The 14,022-nt window shown below is 41.6% G+C and overlaps 1 long non-coding RNA gene across 5 annotated transcripts; it reads right to left on the minus strand.

Annotated features, from left to right (window-relative positions):
• Positions 1-1,582: 1,582 nt before the first annotated feature.
• On the minus strand, positions 1,583-11,770 carry LOC139829982 (uncharacterized). Of its 5 annotated transcripts, none has more exons than XR_007860370.2 (16): positions 11,488-11,770; positions 11,280-11,406; positions 10,316-10,442; positions 9,969-10,067; positions 9,782-9,885; positions 9,279-9,358; positions 7,950-8,056; positions 5,890-6,783; positions 5,419-5,631; positions 4,437-4,540; positions 4,270-4,343; positions 4,046-4,173; positions 3,868-3,952; positions 3,539-3,730; positions 1,919-2,023; positions 1,583-1,713 (listed from the first exon to the last, which is right to left on the minus strand). It is a non-coding gene; the product is annotated as an uncharacterized lncRNA (long non-coding RNA). The 5 variants fall into 5 exon arrangements; XR_007860368.2 differs by having other exon boundaries at positions 9,969-10,099; XR_007860367.2 differs by lacking the exon at positions 9,782-9,885.
• Positions 11,771-14,022: the final 2,252 nt, after the last annotated feature.

Below are 14,022 nucleotides of genomic sequence, written 5' to 3' on the forward strand. Positions count from 1 at the left end.
CTACACACAATCAAGGGGATGAATGAATGCACATAGCACATATAAGCAACTGCAATCCTAATTTTACAAGGCAACGCTTGGATTCTTTTTACCCATTATGTGTTGATTCCTATGACAACACACCATATTCATGCATATAATACTGGATAAAAAAATTAACAAAAAAAGGACACGATGCACTTGTATATATTGACAGCTCTACTACTCAATGAAATCATGCCCAGGAATAAAAGATAAAATATCAATATATATTTGTTCTAAGGCTATCAATTATTCTTCCGAATCAACGGCAGCAGCATTGTTATAAATGTTCTGAATTCGATCTAATTGCAGACTGGGGCCTGACTGCAGTTCATCTACAGCGACGGAAACCAAATGCACACAACACATAGAGTATCACAGAGCATATTGGATAAGGAGATCAAATGGTGAACCAGGAGCTCATCGAAGAGGTTGTATAGTATCCGAGGCCAAGCATTGCCTCCACCTCACCAAACAATTGTCTTAACGGCTACAAAGATGCTCTCAAAGGCAACAGTCCATTGATAGGAAAATCCTGCAAGCAATACATATACAACACAATTAACAACACTCATAGGACCAAAAGCATCACATCAAATCAAATCGTATTCAAGTAGATCTGGTACATTTGCTAACATGGAGCTAACTAAAATCTGAAGCTATCAATTCCAAGGCAAGCTCTTTAATTCTAATGATCCTAAAATCTGAAGAGTATTTGCACTAAAACCTAAATATAAATTTCAGAATAAATGAAAGTTGATTTTCGGACAAGTTCCATAGGAATAGATACCATCCATATTTCATAAGAAAATTGACATGCCAGCAAGCGAAACAAATAGAAACATGTTCCAGTCAACAAACAAGTACATGCTAACATGTCCAAACAAAAACTCAATATGCATATTGATATCATCATCAATGTATAGTGTGTTAATATTGTTGTTTAAACCTAAACTATAATCCTTATTGAAGTCAAATTCATAGAAATAGGCAAGATAATCTAAAGTTATCGTGCATCTTACCAATATGGCACTAATCACCATCAATGCCTATTTCTATGCATATTGATATCACCATCAATGTATAGTTTGTTAATGTTGTTGTTTAAACATGAACTATAGTCCTTATTGAAGTCAAATTCATAGAAATAGGCAAGCTAATCTAAAGTTATCGCGCATCTTACCAGTATGATACCAATGATCCTACAACTGCAACAAAATCAAGCTACAACAGTATGCTGCGTTCAAGTGTAGCATCTTTCAAGATGGAATTGATGAAACGATCTTTCAAGGTGCCTCACCATGTTCTACAACTAGTAGCTAGAACCATCTTTCAAGATGGAGTTGATGAAACGATTTCCAATTCATGCAACAATCAATTTAGGGTCATTAACTCCATCTTTCAAGATAAGCAACATCACAATCACCAAACACGCAATAAAAGAAGGCACCATGAGGCACCTTACTACGAGTCGTAGCCGTTCTTGCCGCCAAAGTCGTTCTGAGTGGAGGAAGTCACCGTGTCTCACCTGGCTTCATTTTCACCACTGCGATTAGCTAGAATGCCATCCAACCAACAAAGAAAATGGATGATAAGTGACTTTCGTGTCCATCTCGCCATCGACAGTCCTACCAAATTGTTCAGCTTTCTTGCCTTGCACTCATGGATGCAACAGCTATACGAAATTCCAACCTACAACAAAACACAGATGATAAGTACATGACTCTCGACAGTGTCGCTAGTCTAATTGGTAAAAATGTTCTGACTTCGATCTAATTGCAGACTGGAGGCTGACTGCAGTTCATCTACAGCGACGGAAACCAAATGCACAAAACAGATAGCAGTATCACAGAGCACATGGGAGACGGAAGGACCATCTGGTGAACCAGGAGCTCACCGGAGAGGTTGTAGCCGAGACCAAACATTGCCTCCACCGCACCAAGCAGTTGTCTTAACAGTTATAAAGATGCTCTCAAACGCAACAGTCCAGTGATAGGAAATCCTGCAAGCGATACATATACAACAAAATTAACCACACTCATTGAATCCTAGGTGTTTAAACCAAAAGTGTACAACAGACATTATCTCATCATATAATGATATTTAAAAACGAGGACGAGCAATCTTCATGCACTAGGCATGTTCTTTGGATTATAAGCATAATGTTTCCAGAGTGTATTACATTACGAAAACTTTATGCTTTTAATCCAAAAATTTGGAGATCTGCAGCACAACCAGAAACGAAAACAACTAGACACCATAAGAAACAACTCCTAGAACAAAGCTCCACTGTAAAAGAGCAAAAAAGGACATGGAAAGATGAATGGTCCATGTTTTTTCCACTAGAAATGACAGAAATAATCTAGCTGAAGAACAACACTCCCATGGCCTAAGCATTACCACTTCAAATTAGAAAATCTTGTACTAAATGCAACTCCAAAAGCAAAGCTAATGGAAACATGAAGCACTAAAGCTGAACCTAAACCATCATCTTATTATAGCCACCTTGTATTGAATCAGAAGAGAGAATAAAGGTACAGATAAGGCACAACAAAGCACAACCAGGCACAAGATATCAAATACAAAAACATCTTTATAAATCTTGGAACCAAAGAAATAGCTAGTGATAAAGAAACTAGCTAGCTCATGATAAACAAGTAATCCTATAGCAAATAATTCACAGCAACAAGAACCAAGGTCGTTTAAGATCTCTCTCTAAGACAAAAAAAAGTACTAGTTCAGCTAATTAAGCGATGCATGTTTAATTTAGCTTGTGCAGAAATGGTGCAGGGAAAACCACAAGAATAAAAGAAACAATAGATACTACTAAATACTAGTAATGCGATTAACTTTACTCGTGGCTAAGCATGCAACCAATGGAAGGAAAGTTCTTTTTTAGTTAGCATCAAGGCAAATGATTCACGTCAATAAAACTGTCATTGCTATGTTAAGAATCTAATCTTTAATTAGGGATCGAGCGCACACATGCAACAATTTAATCCTAATTAACGGTACGATGGTACTAGCTAGCTTTAAACAAAAGTAGTATCCACCTCAAAAAGTAGACAATCACAACTAGACAAAGAAGATCATGGTTCGTTCATCCCTAACCAATGCTTAGTAGCTTTTACAAATGACCTGCAATTGTGCAACCAATAAGAATTTCACAAATAGAAAATATTTATTCGGTGTGAGCTCTCATGCTCTGAATTTGGTTTGTGTGAATACTAGTGATGCTTTCATAACTAGCACGTGTTATGCAGGCTAGCAGTATCGAAACAAGGCCAGTTCAAATGGATTTTTTTCCTAATATCCTTGACCCTCTAGCATGATAAAAAATTACAGTAATACCGGGAGCTCACCATCTCCTCCACATGGTTTACTTTCCATAAGCATCAGCAAAAGCAATGCAGATGAATCAGAACAAAATACAACACGTGCTATACAAATCAAAAAACGACAGGAAGGAGATGACACAATGGAAGAAAGCATTGCTACATCTGCAAGCTGAAGTTACCCTCAGCTGTGAAGTCTGAGGGGCTGCTCCAATTGACGTAGCAACCTGGCAGAGGCGGCGACCTGGTTCGTCCCAGCACTTCCTCTAACCTGACCATAGCGGTCAGACCGACAGCATGAGCACCAAACAAACAATGGCCGGCATCAATGGTGTGTCATGTTCGATCATAGTGGCGCTCATGATAACAGTTTCCTACAAATGTAGGAAGATTTCATGACATAATAAACCACAAAAGCAACCCGTCCAAAGCCAAATTACATGTGCACAGTAACGAAAGAACCAGGCAGATTCAAGCATACATAATAGAAGTGGCTTGCCGGTAATCTTACTCTGAAACGAGCTGCTGCTCCAATCAAATTGCTGCTTGGGAGCATTAGTACATAATATGTGGCACCATTTGATGCCTTTGAACACCTAAAGAAGCAGTAGTCCCATGTCAAATTCTCGTACCAAATCAATGGGGAAAACAGGGTAAAGCTGGCGGTTGGAGGTGGGCGTGTGTTGTACCTGGGTTTCAATGCCAAGGACGCTAAGGAGCAAGACGGTGGCGCCTTCAGTCTCCCCCTCTCACCTGACCTTATCGGTGGCCACCACACTTCATGTTGGAGCCAAGCGGCTCTCAAGATAGAATTTTTCTACAAGTTTGAATGAGCAATTTATAAATCACACACTGCAGATATGATGACAAATGGGAGGTGCACTAGATGTTGGAAGTGGCAGAGTAACCTTACTCTGAAACTTTGTGCCCCAATCAAATCCTTGCTGGGGGAGCAATAGTAGACGGGGTTTTGATCCCTATGAACACCTGAAAGTGCAGCACTCTAGTGTCAATTTCCAGAACCAAGTTGACAGGAAAAACATGGCGACGCCGCAGGCCGGAGGTGGGCTCGTGGTGTACCTAGGTTTTGACTTCGAGGAGCAGAACGTTGGCGCCCACAATCACCCTCTCCTACCAACGAACTCGACCTTCCAGGCGTCACGAGATGGCGCACTTCGATCTGGCTGGCGCGCATCCCGAAGTGTCGAGAGCCACCGCAAATCGTAATGAAGTATGTCAATGTTTATTTTTATAATGCAAATATGAGAAGAATCATGATAAGTTACTGTATTGATTTACAAATACCGGAATCCAAGACTAAGCAAGAGTGCATCTATCAAAAGTATCAATGTAACTACAAAAGAGCACATCTATCAAAAGTATCAATGTGAAAGTTAGCCCCATCGGTCTTCCATCAAAAAGAAAATCTATGTGTACTCACTCTCCAACATAGCACTTTGAAAAACAACAGGAGATATCCTCAACATTTCAAGTTCTCTACTCCAGGATGAACATGCCAAGATATACATACGTATTATGAAAAATTCTAGCATACACCTAAGCAACTCTATTCCAGTATTAAGAAACGGGACTAGAAAATACATCTGGCACTAGATCAACTACAACAAAAGCACATTCCAATGTAACGATAACACATTGATCAACTGTCACGTAAGATAACAAAACAATTGTATGAAATATAATATAAGTACTGACACTTGCCTAATATTTTATTCAGCACAAAATATCTTAGCTAAATCATATGTATTTGTATCAATTAAAGCGTGAGTGACCTCCTTGCATATCAGAATCTGGCCACTGGCATGGCAGGGGCTAATAGATCCAGAGGTGCCCACATTACAAAATTAACTCCACAAAACTAGGAAAATGTGATGACCCACATAATAGGTGTCATCTTCTATGAATATATTCAACCATTTGTCTCATGGTAAACCAAGAAAATGATAAGCACATATCCCACAAATCCTCCTATACACGCCCATGTAAATCAAAAAGATACCATAGGCGCATAAGCATATAGGTTCGATCAGAAGGAAAATACCTATACGCATGTAGAGATTATCGAATGAAATCAATGCTAGAGACCCAGGAGACAATGAGGACTTGACGGGACCGCTTAGTTAATCTCAAGCCACCAGAGCACCTCCCTACGGCTGTTGCTTGAGGACATCGAAGCCAACAGTCAGGCCAACAGGAGTTGAAGGCGTCTGTCTTAAGCTGCTGCCCCCCCTGAAAAAGACGATGGACTGCATGCCTGCGGAAAAGGAACAAGAAATCAATCATAATTTTCGCATCCCAGGTTAATACGACAAACGCTCGGAAATATCGTCTTATGTAGAGACTGCCATATGTCAGACAAATTATGAGTTCACAAATCAATCAAAACTATCTGCGAACTACAACGAAATGAACACTCACAGGCGGAACAGAACAGTTACACTACATGTACAACTATATTTGTCTTCAACCTTGTACACATAAAAATGCATCACGGCCCTATGTAGAGACTAACCTGATGATGTAGGTGACCATTTTCCTCTTGCGGGAGGTCCCCTTGGCCTCCACGACCTCACGAAGCCTTGGAACCAAAAGCCTGAAATACAAAGAGGACAAATAAGGAATTATGTTGGCAAATAAAACAAAGAAATGCCACTTAATGACAGAATAAAGAAAACACGTCCAAATAATTAAGCTTGTGTGTAGTAATAGTTGCGTTGAATGGCCAGCCCAGCAAAAACCCAAATAATTAAGCTTGTGTGTAGTAATAGTTGCGAGAGGCAAATACATGACACTAGGGCCTCGGAAAAACAGGGGAGGCATTTCAATTACCTTCTAGTAGATGAACTCTTGCTCAGAATAAACACAAGCAACAATTTTTCAGTGAGTTAGTGATTCGGGTTGTGGTGATAAAACCCAACAACTAATTGTGTGGAATCTGCACGTAAATACATACTCCAACTAGATATTGTACCTCCTATAGCAAAGCTAAACCATTAGCCAGCAACACACTTTAAACAATCATGAATGGCAACATGAGCTGGACCAAACAGAGATTGGCCTATCAAAAAAATTATAAAGAGTTGAACTTTATCAATTTCATACTGTAACTGAAACTACTATTTATGAGCACTTTCTCTAAATGCTAAATCTGAATTCAGAACTCAATCTATTCGAGTGAAATTATAATCTAGATCATTACACACGATGAGGTCAACCAAAATAGTTTGTGTTGCTCCCAATGCGTCTCACAACTACTATTAGTGCAAATAAGCACTTGTTGCAATCCCACACGACTTGACCCCACATGACACGGGAGGCAGCAACCAAAAGCGTCCCTAAACCCACGTTGTCGACTGGCCTGATCCAGCAGCAATGGCCACCTCTACTGTCCAGCTCCATTTCTCCCCTAAGATACAAAAACACAAAGAAAACAGAAGTAGTCAGAACTGGTCCGAATTTAAAAGATATATTAATTCTAAAAAAGTCCATGTCAGTTGGCAATCAGGGAACAAGTAGGCGACATATTCCTTTAAAGTTAACATAACGCTCTACACAGAGGAAAATTGAACATCCAGAAAATAGTAGCAGTTTGCCTAGCTTGTTTAGTCAGCAATTGATACATACTAATAAGGGTTATTTCTACAAGAAGAAATTATTGTAACCACGATGCTAGCCAAGAAAACTACACAAAATATAAAGAACACAAAACTAAAAGTTAGCCTCGATAATCAACTAAACTTCAGTAAAAAATTGAAAATTTGGCCTGACATTTGCTCTTTTTCGGACATCCAGTCCACACAACAAATAGCATATAATTCAAAAAAACTGCTAAAGTTTAAACAACCCGCCTCAAGTACTATTCAAACATAATTCATCCTTACGGGCGCAAATCAGACTTTCTATATAACCATCAGCAGCTCAACCATTTCAAACAACAAAACTCATCCTTATAAGGTGGCATCATTGTGTTGACTCACAAAAGAGTAACTCCTTTGAACTAGTGCTCCATATCAGCTCCAACAAGTGCAATCAACACTAGATAAAATTCGGGTTTTTAAAGAACTCAAGCTGCAGACCCAACAGTAAGAAAGATAGAATATCATAGCAAATAAACATTGGAAAAGAGTAGTGTATTCGAACATAGAAATCAAGTGCTAAATGCATGTACTTCCAAGTATTTGAACATAACAACTACTTCCATACACACAGTATTTATGTTGCACACATAAAGTAGCATCATGCATCAAGCTATGGTGAATAAATAGTGAAAACTATTAAGCAAGAAAATGACGCATTTACCAAACAGGGAGTCAGGGAGGCAACCATTAAGCTGTCGTGATAGTTTACCACTAGAAACACCACCGACAACCAGGCAGACTCTATCTGGGGGTGTCTATCAAAATGAGAGGTCCAATGCCAGGTTACCAAAACCAAATACTGAACAATAGCTACATACAGGTTAAATTTGTAATCGCTATGTCGAAATCAGATACAACCTTTTGTACACTAAATATTGTGTTGCACGAGGAGCACAAAAACAACACAAAGTCATACAAAAGCAGCAGGATGCACCTATTAATGAGTCGTCATAGCTGCTCTTATCCCTAGCAACATCAAGTGGAGCAAGTCGTCGTTTCTAATCTTGCCGCCGCCCATCCTCACCATCACCACCACCTTGGCTTTAAGAAGTGGAAAGGTTTAAGGTCACAAAAGTGCTCTGGATAGATAGCCCAGTCGTGGCCTCCAAATAAGATGTAATGTGTAGCAGAATGTACTTCAAAATGCAGGCGAGAAACAAATTCAAAGCTTGTAACATTCTAGTTGGGCCTCTGAAGGCAGGTTCTAAAGAGCACTGACTAGAAAGAAGAAAAAAACCTGATCAATTTAGAATATAATGTAGTACTGGCAATTGAGTAAGATTATTTAGTGTAGAACATTAATCAGTACTCCTAAACAAGGCTCAGAAACTCACACATGTTTTTGTCCCTCGATAAAGATGGTCAGCTAAGCCTGTCCACTAGTAGTAAATTAGAGACGCCATTGTAGCACACATCGACACAACGAAAACATGGATGTCTACTTAACCAAAAAATAACCACTTATTTATGAATTGAGAACCAGATTAGGACAAGTCATTATGCATGATATTTTAGCTTTAATATACAAGAGAATCAAACACCATAAGAAAGAGCATGATATTGAGATTATGGTGCAAGAAATCTGTATCGCTAAGGATAACCAAGAAAATCCACACTATGTATACTGAACATTTAGTAGAGAGCAGTGGAAAATGAGCTTCAGCCTTTGATTTAGGGGAAACAACAGGACTCAGCTTTAGACTTTATTAATCAAGCACACTTACATCATGAATTAACAAATTGATAGTAAAACTAGGTGGTTACTCACTCCAAACACATGGTTGAGCTTCATATTTTTTTGCTAGAACATGAGCTACACTATTAGCATTCCTAGGAACATAATCATACTCGCCCTCTAGAAAAAGATGTTCCATGGTTGCAAATATCTTCAAGGATCGGTGCAGCTGCCAACGCCGTGAAAACCTCCCTCATTCAATGAGTTAATAATCTCCAAACAATCAGATTGAATAATCAATCTATTGTAGCCTATGATTAGCTAAGTAGATCCTATATCTTGCCGCTAGTGCCCCGCACTTAGCTTTATCAAGATCATAGTCTACATTGTTATTACTAGCTGCAATAAAGTTCCCTCTATCATCTCGTAAAACATCAAAAAGATGAGCTCCAACATTTGTACAACAGCCCAAATCACAAAAGTACATAGTAAAGCTTCATATTATACATCGACAAGCAAGTCCACTAGGAAACTACAAGATACGGTAACGGTAAACACCTTCACTAAGACAATAGGTTCATAGCCAACCTGGTATATCTAACCCTTGAGCAACTGAATTTCCGGTTGTATAATCAACCTGCAGGCCAAGAGAATGCGGCGGCACTCCTCTGCAGCAAATTTAGAACAACAAGGAGTCAGGGACAAATAAAAGCAGTGCAGGAATAAAACGGGAAAATAAGATGCATGTATAGCTATATTCTCATCACTTTATCAGAAGAACAACATCCGGGTTATCAGTACGCGCAAACATATGAAAAGTTATGTGTTCATTGTTTATCACCCCAATAGGTAGAACACAAGAGGTAGATTATAGTACTATTGTCTAATCAAGCGAACAACATTCCGAAACTGTAAAAAGAAAGTATGGTCCCAGCAGATATAGCCACAATTTATCGAGGTACAAAATGATTTTTCGACACAACTATTGAATTTAGCGCAGTAATACTGAAGATTCCTCGGGCCGGTCCAATAGTGAATAAAATAGGTGTAAATGATATAGCTGCCTTTCGACTAATAAGATAAGAACTAACTTTCTTTTTAGCAACTTCAGCAGTTTCTTCACTCATGGCCTCTTTATTTGAAGCGTGAGATTTTGGTAGGATCTCGACTTGCTCTTGGATGCCGACATACACGGCTGGACTGACAGGTTTATGCACAATTGAGCTTTACAAGGTAAATATCTATAAGCCATACATATTCGAAATTCCAAAATATTACCAGCATTCAAAGGAAGAAGCTTGACGTTATGGTGTCAATGTCGACGAGCTCCTAACCAGCGGTGTCAATGTCATGGCGGTGGGCCTTGGTGGTGAGCTCCTGCATGATGTGAGTGCATCCGGTAAACCAGCCTTCAGATCCAGCGTGTAGAGGTACGGGACAACAACATTTAGATTAGCATAACCACCTATGTTCCAGAAGAATAGATAAATGGCAGTAGATATTTTTCTTGTTCACTTGTGTATTTCAATGAATCTGAACTAGGTTTGTAATAAGAAAACAAAAATGGGTTTGTCTAATTAGCTGATAAACAGACTAATGCTGACAAGCAAATAATTAAATTTAACCTTACTATGAGCCATACAATTCTTGTCCCCACAGTCGTCTAAATGGAGCAAGTTGTTAGTGCTGCACCCGCCGCCGCCTTGGCCTACATGTAATCGGACAGCTCCAATAGCTCTTCCGTTTGCATCACTGCATGCATAAAGGGAGATACATGGAATTTAGAAGACATATATATAACAACAAAGGTTCTCGAGTTCCCATGTACAAGCATAGCTGGTTCTGAAAATGAAAAAAAAATCAAGCATGGGAAGTGCATTATCACATATATTTATGAGGTTACAAATGTGATGAAAAAGTTCAAGCTATACCCGCTTCAGAGACAATGAGGAGATAAAAGTTGAATGCGGAAGAAGCAATAATTCGGTGTTTCATAGAATTTGAATCAAAGAGAATTACAGAGATGGTTGAAAACTGAACGACATAAAGAAAAACATAACGGCATATTACAGAAAGGCAAAGTAGTTCAGATTCAGGTCCTACCTCTATTTTGGAATAAAATTTCTTGACTGACAGTAACTAGTGGCATATTATTGAAGGGGAAAGTAGTACAGATTCCGTTCCTAATTCAATCTAGAAAACGCAATCTTGACTGCGTTTTGGAAATAAACTGGCAGGGATCCAAAATCTGCACTGACATATCAATTCTGAAATTTCTGAACTGAACATATGTTCACAAGATGAGAAGAACAGCTAGCTACTCCTTCTAATTACGGGTGGTGCCTCACAAGTAGCAACACCAGATGGGTGCTCCAATTTCTGAACTTCAAAATAAGTGTGTGGGCATCCGAACAAGCAAAGCAGCTGCAGTAATCATAGAAGTCTATGTGAAGCAGAGACCGGCGTCATCACTCGGGATGGATGCAATTCTCGTGTAGCGGTGGAAGATGGTATTTTTCTGTGCATACAACCAGGTCAGGGGCAGCGTACGACGCGACGAGGTAGGGCGGCGATGATGCGAGGTCTCACCATTGGGCCCGTCAGAGGGGAGCGGGCGGAGTTGAGTAGGGGTGGTTGGCGTTCTGGTGGTCGGCCGTGGCTCCCGTTCCAGGATGGTGATGCGGCTCCATCGGGCTGTGCCACCGTCGTTCAGGAGCTGCAAAGAGGGAAGATGCAGCAGCAACGTTAGTGGGAAAAGAAGGGAGGCCGTGAGGTGAAGGGAGGAGGGAGCGCTGACCAGGAGAGCCGCGCATCTGCAGGAACCGGTCCGTGTCCTCCTCCTGGAAGAGCGCCGGAGCAGGACCGCACCGGCGAGCGGATGGGGCGGCCTTGCCGGTTACGATTTACGAGGGAGGTCGGGGAGCAGGAGAGGCCGGGCTGGAGCGGCACTCGACGGCGGCCGGGCGGCAGGGTTCCACGCAAGGAGAAGGCTTGATTAGAGGGTTGGCGACGGAGAGGCGGCACGGCTGCTGGCGGCCGGCGAGCTCCGGGTTGGGTGGCTTCGTGGCGAGGAAGGGAGAGTTGATGACTGATTCAGGACTAGTCTTCGGGAGACTGGCGGATTATCTCAAAATCGCGTTATTAGCAGCAGGCTAATTAAGAGGGACGCCTCGATTGCGTGCATAATTACTCCCAAATCTGATTCGCGTCTCCTTAGTTTTCTCCACCGCCGCAATTATGGCCGATGCATGCGCACGCCTGGTTTAATGCCTCCGGCTCGATCGTTTTGGACGTCATCACCTAGCTTGTCACGATGAGCTTGCTAGGAGCAATCCAATGGTAGTACGTGTCTAATTAAACTCAAAACACGTGTTCGATTATTACTTGCTCAAAAAAAAACATGGAACCATCACATATACTCCTTGCGCTTCTATTTACTTCGTGTTTTAGGTTTAGTTATAAAAACAAACTTTGCAAAACTTAATCACAAATATAACCAAAAATATTGATATCCATAATATCAAATATATATAATACTTTATATCTGTTCTAGTACAATATATATGATATTGTAAAATCGATATACTTTTCTAAATATTTGGTCAAAGTTTATAAAATTTAAGTTTGACAAAATCTATAACACAAGTAATTGTGAATGCAGGGGTATAGTATTTGCTACTAGCTAGTACGTAGTAGTTTTCAAGGCATCTAAACATGCATGAAAGAGAACAAAAAATGTATCTTTGTTACTAGTAGATTGCAGCTAGGCTTACATTGCAGATCAAAGTTCTTCATTCGTCGCTAAGCCTACATACCTCGCCTCGAACAAAGCCCCACCCTTAGCTCATCTGATAGTGTGTCGATGGGGTGGCTAGAGAGCCAGTGCGAGGGCGTCCTCCTTGAGAACAGGCGGTCGTGTTGATGGGGTTAGCGGAGGGTGGTGTCCTTTATGAGGGACGCCGATGCAGCCCGTAACAGGCCTACCGGTCATGCTGATGAGGTGGATGGTGGACCCGGTGTACTGTCGTCGAGTTTTTACCTTTTTTATATTTTCCTACCATGCAATGTCGATCCCTAGCTTTATTTCAAAAGTTTTGATCCTGGGTGTGATACTTATCTTTACTTCATCCTTATATGCCCATATTGTTTTCTAATTTGAAGTGCTAATGCTTAGGATATAGGAGTGTTGTTCTTCAGCTTGATTTGTTTCTTACGTTTGTGAAGGACAAGAAATAGAGCTTCAATCTTTCAATATTTGTTTCCTCTTTTTGTAGTGGAACTTTTGTTGTTGTAGTTGTTTCTTGTTGCGTCTAGTTAGTTTCTTTCTTGCACGGGTATTCCATCCCATATCGAGGCCAGCGAGGGAGAGTACACTAGGGCGCATACCGAGGCATCTTTCACGCGTACTCCCGCCCTAGCCCAAGAGGCTACATCACGCCCCTCAGGCTGCCCTTATGCCCAAACTTCGAGACCCCACATTTTCCCACCCAAACTTGGATAGCCAAATGCAGGAGACGGCGGAGGGGAGTAGGGTTTGCGAACCGAACTCCCCTCCGCGATCCCTTTTAATAGGGGCCGTGCGGGGGATTTCTCGGGCCCCCGAACTTTCGATTCGGGCCGGCCCATGTTTACGGGCTCTGATTTGCGCGTATTTCAGCCCGAACCGGTAAATCCGCCGGAAAAGTTCGGTTCCGGCGGGATTTACGGGCTCTGTTAGAGATGCTCTTACTAGTATAAGTTACTACCCCTTTAGGCCTTGTTCGGTGCCAGTGTTTTTAGAAGTGTTTGGGCCGGATTTGGAGTGTTTTTTTCGGGTTCGAGCAAAACACCCGAAAACACCTCGAAACACCTATGGGCTGTTCGGTGGACCGGATTTGACATGTTTAAGCCCAACGAAACCGGCGGAAACCCGTCGGGCTGGGGTGGAAGGAAAACGCGTCCACCCCCTCGCGTTTTCTCGTGGAAGGACGAGAGCTGGCGACGAGAGGGCGAGGGCGAGGAAGCCGCCGCTGCCGCCGCCGTCCCAAGCCGAAGCTGCTGCCGCCGTTCCGAGCCGACGCCGCCGCCGACGATCCCTCTGACTCGCCGCAAGAACAAAGCCGCCGCTCCCTCTGACTCGCCGCCGACACTCCTGCCGCCGCCGACGCTCCTGCCGCCGCCCCTCCTCTCGGTCGAAGATGGAGTCAATCGTGAGTATCATCCACCCCACCGCATCCTCTCCATGTACTTCAGATACTCCTCCTTTTTTTGATTTCTAGGGTTCCTGAATGTGAGATTTGGTTGAATTCTAGGGAGTAGGGGACAGATCTTGCCAGTATGGTCCTGGACTGGA

This window comes from Lolium perenne, chromosome 7 (genome assembly GCF_019359855.2).
Source record: "Lolium perenne isolate Kyuss_39 chromosome 7, Kyuss_2.0, whole genome shotgun sequence".
Classification (NCBI taxonomy): Eukaryota; Viridiplantae; Streptophyta; class Magnoliopsida; order Poales; family Poaceae; genus Lolium; species Lolium perenne.